This window comes from Manacus vitellinus, unplaced genomic scaffold, assembly GCF_001715985.3.
Source record: "Manacus vitellinus isolate BGI_N305 unplaced genomic scaffold, ASM171598v3 scaffold_48_pilon, whole genome shotgun sequence".
NCBI classification, from domain to species: domain Eukaryota; kingdom Metazoa; phylum Chordata; class Aves; order Passeriformes; family Pipridae; genus Manacus; species Manacus vitellinus.
The window spans coordinates 5,318,589-5,323,203 of record NW_021940593.1 but is presented as its reverse complement, the minus strand read 5'-3'; the positions used below and the strand labels follow the sequence as shown (position 1 = coordinate 5,323,203).

Genomic DNA, 4,615 nt, shown 5'->3' with positions numbered 1-4,615 from the left:
AGTTGCCTAAAGAAGTGGTGAATGCCCATCCCTGGAAGTGTTCGAGGCCAGGTTGGACAGGGCTTGGAGCAACATGGTCTAGTGGCAGGTGTCCCCTGCCCAGGCAAGGGGGTTGGAACAAGATGATACTTAAGGTCCCTTCCAACCCAAACCATTCTGTGAGTCTGTGATATTACAATCTCCTCCTGGACTTTGCTGGCAAAAGACTAAACATCCGGGATTAAACCTCGATCATCCCGGTCGGTTCTTGGCCGTCGGAGCAGCTGGGTTTATTTTTGCTTCCCTGGCCCTGGTGATGGGAGGCTGGGCTCGGTCCTGGCTGCCTGGATGGCCTGGTGCCCGTGCTCCCAGCCTGCCAGCTCAAGCCTTGGCTCTCCTCTCTCTTGCTGGCCCTAATGGGATCTCTGGGTCCTCTCCTTCCCACAACACGAGTGAGGCGGCGAGGTGACATTAAAGTACTGGAACGGCAGATAAAAGGCCCTGGCTGTATTTATTGAGTGTCACAGATAAGTAATCCACTGTGCTGTCAGTGTCTGGAGAAACAGCAAATGAAGTATGCATGCCCCTTGCTTTGATGTGATGAAATCTCCAGAGGACACTTACTTCAGTGGCACTCGCAGTGCAGCTGTAGCTGAGTTTTTCAGTGGAAAATACAAGATTTTCGTGTCTTTATGCAGTGCTTTAAAAATATTGCTATGGCTGATTCTTATATGCTGGGCAATTCCGTGGTCTGAAAGCTAGAGGGTTGTGTTTTGGTTTTTTTTTTTTTTTTTTTCCAAAATGTTATTAAAATCATCTTAACCGTTTTTGTTGGAAGGAGAAAAATTAATAGTTATTCTGTGGTTTCATCCACAGCATTAAAACAACAGTCTGGTTTTCATTTAAAGCAATAAAAGTATGGAAATTCGAAATGAAGGTTCTCTTCATGTCCTTAGATCAACTTGTTGGCCTTGCTGAAACACATAATGGATGGAGCAGGGGAAAAAAACCTCAGTCTTACAACTCTTAACCTTGTTTCTGCCTGTAGTTCAGCTTTCTCACTGCTGGATTTCAGTCTTGATGCCACTTTCTTGCCTGTCTTCTCAAGCTGTAAAAACTCCCTTGTAAAAACTAAATTTGCAGCCGTTTAGGACCCAGTGAACCCCAGGTGTTATTTTTTTAAAAACCTGAGCCATAACGAAGCGAACTGGTGCATCAGTAGTTGAATTAACACACTTTTGAGATGTAAACCTGACTGTTGGGGTGGTGGGTGTTAGTCATTCCTGGGTTGTGGTGTGGGCAGGAGGAGAGCAGAGGCACCAGCAGAGCTGCAGTGCAGGGAACCCCGGTCCAGCCCTGGGAAACAGCCCATCCCTGTGAGAGTGGGGCAGCCCTGGGAAGGGGCCCGGAGTGGTGGGGGATCCCCATCCCCAGGGATGCCCCAGGTAGCTCAGACGTGGCCCCAGTGACCTGCTGCCACTGCCTTGATCCTGAGCCTGGCAGTGCCCGTGTGGGGGTGACCAGTGTGGCAGCGCTGCCCTCCTGTTCCCACCCTGCAGCTTCTCTTCCAGCTCTGGTTCACCCCCAGGGCAGGGCAGGGCAGAGTCTGGAGGAACCTTTTTTCACAGAAACTTTCTTCACAGAAAAGGTGATTAGACAGGTTTGGAGTGCCCATCCCTGGAGGTGTCCAAGGAAGGACTGGCCATGGCACTCAGTGCTCTGGGCTGGGGGACACGGTGGGGATCAGTCACAGTTGGACTTGATGATCTCGGGGGTGTTTTCCAAGCTATTTGATTCTGTGATTCTGTGAACTCCTCAGTGTTTCTGGGGTTCACATCTCTCTAGTGAGCAGGCTGTCACTGTCCCCAGAGTGCCTGCAGGCACTGGGCACTGCAACAGGCTGCCCTCAGCCTGTGTGTTATTCCAGCTCCTCGAGGCTTTTTGAAAAGTCACTCCTTCCTGAAGCTGTTCCTTTCCTGGCTGCTGTGAACAAGCCACCCTGGCTGTTTACAGTCCTTTGATCTGTGAAGTCACAGCTCTGTCACTTCTGTCTGCCTGCCCTCCCTCTTCTCCCTTCTCCCAGGAAGGAGGTTGCCCAACTGGGCTCCTTTCTTTCCTTCATCCCCTTTTCCCCAGCATCCCCTGGCCAAGCTCTGTGTGTAGGTGCATAGTTACAGCTCACAAAATCTTGGCTTAGCTTTGGTTGCTGCTCTGCTGCTCAGCATCCATCCTCACTGACCCCTCACACCTTCTGAGCCTTTACAGCTTGTGAAGGCAGGTCCTTAAAGACATGGGAAGTCTTAAACAAGCCAACTGGCTGCCTTGCCTTTGGCAACACTGAATGTTGGTTGTGAAGGCTGTATGTTCTGAAGGGCTCTGTGTAGTAAACCTGAAGCAAATTTCAACCTGCTGGTCCCTTCCCCTGCAGCTCAGCTCCACCCCAGATGCATTCCTGCAGCACGGCTTTGCTGGGGGAATTTGCTTTGCAGGCCGGGGGAGGTCTTGTTTATTTTTCCTTCCCCAAGGGGAAATGGGTTGCCAGAGTAACCTGGACAAAGAGTGCTGGTTTAGATGGGATGTTAGGGCTTTGTGTTTGTTTGCTTGTTTATGGGACTTAAATATTCTTTCAAAGCACAGCAAGAATGTGCAACACACTGTGATTATTTCATACTGTAGGAAGGGGACCTGGTGCTGGTGGACATCTCAGAACCCAGCTGGGCAGAGCCCTTACCTGAAAGAGGACAGGGGGGTTTCTGGGTGAGATCTGTCCCATGCTCTGTGCTTAATGTGTTTAGCAGCAGCAGCTCTGTTCCCTGCCTGGGCTCTTGTGCTTTGCCAGGAGGAACTGGGGCAGGCAGGGCTGAAATGGCCAATGCTGCTGTTCCCACTTGGAGAAGAGCCCCGAGGTGGTTCCCGGATGCTGGCACCATGTGCCCGTGCTGTTAAATCCACAGCTTCAGCAGGAGCTTAGTGCAGGCCAGGGAATGTTTCCAGTGGGGTGGGATGTGCGAGGTCCCCTGGCATCCTTTCCTCCAGGGCAGTCCTCCAGTCCGCCCCACAGCCCTGCTTAATCCCTTCCCTTTCCCTCCTCCTGGGACAGGCTTTGCCAGGTTGTGGAATCTCCCGGTCCAGGGGGCTGCAAAAGCTGGAGAGAAGCTGTGGAAGAGCAGAGGGATGGAGGAGGAGTGAGTTAATAGCCTGCAGGAGACTCATGGAGCTGGGGGAGTCCTGCCAGTGCCTGGGTCAACACAAAATGTTTGGATGGCACGGAACAGTGGGATGAAATCCAGTGCCCTGCTGCAGCCTGGGGTGTCTCCATGCCAGGCTGCTCTGGCTGTGGGCACAGAGCCCTAGGCACCCAGGAGCCCTGGATCCCAGGGGAGCAGCCTGCCCTAGGGGAAGGCAGAGCAGCCTTGGAGTAAATCCTGCTTGGAAAGCTCCTGGTGAGGTGAGAGGCAACTGAACCCCTTGGCACCTTCTCAGAGGGAGCGCTGGAGAGGGAAAGGGAGCTCCTTCCAACCCCATCATGCTCAGCCAGTCCTGCCCTCCTGGGCACGCCTGTCCTCTGCCTTCCTCCATCTCCACCACCAGCCCTACTGCCAGATGCCTGGTTTCTCCTCCTTTTCTCTGCCCAGCTTTCACACTTTGATCAGTGTTTCTTTCTGCCCCCCTCTCCCCCCATTTCTCCATTCCCCAGCATATTTGTGGGGAAAATACATGGGGAATGTGGATGGGAAAATACGTGGGGAAAATCCTCAAAATTCGCGAGGCTTTTTCTTGAAGACGTTTCAGGGCTGGTTTCTGGTGGGATTTGGGATGGAATCTGACTTGTGATCCTCTGCATGTCCTGCTCCAGCTCACAGAAGTGTTGGTCGTCCATTCAGTCACAGGAAGAGAGACATGGAACCCACCTCCACGATTAGTCCAACTGTTGTCTTTCTCTTTGGCATGAAATTAAATAGAATTTGAGTGCACAGTGGGGCTAATGCCACTTTGTGCAGCTTTTTGTGAAGATTATCGAATTGAGGCAAAAAGCAGATATTACTGTAACTAGGAGATAGAGGAGTTAATCATAGGGAGAAATGGATTTATATTTGCTCTGTAAACTGCTTTAAAATACCTTCAGCTGAAGGAGCTGAACCTCACTACAAACCCTTTGTGTGCTTTTGTTCATTTGGGTTGCAACACACAAGTTGTGGGGTATTTTCCCCAGACATTCAAGAGTCTCTGGGTTCATTTTGTCGATATGTGAAGTCATTTAGCTTTTTGTTGAGCCATTTACTTGGTGTGCTTGAGGCAACCCAAACCTCTTAAAATTTATTCACCATTTTGAGAAAAGATTTGGGGAAAAGTCACTGATCATTGAAGTTTCCAGTCAGAGGCAACTAGCAGAGAACTGGAAGATGAACCACCAGCAGCTGGGGGAGGGTTGTGTGTGAAGGACATACTCTACATAATGCACCATTAAAACTTCATGAAGAGGTGTCCCAGAAAAAAAATATTACAAAGCACTAGGCTTAATATTAAATTCTTAGTTTTAGCAGTCTGGTCATTTTCAGGAAGGAATAATCAGCTTAACCGCAGCATTCACATATTTAATGTTCTGAGAGGAGAGAGGGATTGTCTGATTTTTTTT

At 50.3% G+C, this 4,615-nt stretch overlaps 1 protein-coding gene across 1 annotated transcript in view; it reads left to right on the top strand.

The window, feature by feature from the left end:
- RNLS (renalase, FAD dependent amine oxidase) overlaps positions 1–4,615 on the top strand; it is a 66,723-nt gene that overhangs the window by 48,223 nt on the left and 13,885 nt on the right. The gene's annotated exons all lie outside the window — the stretch shown is intronic.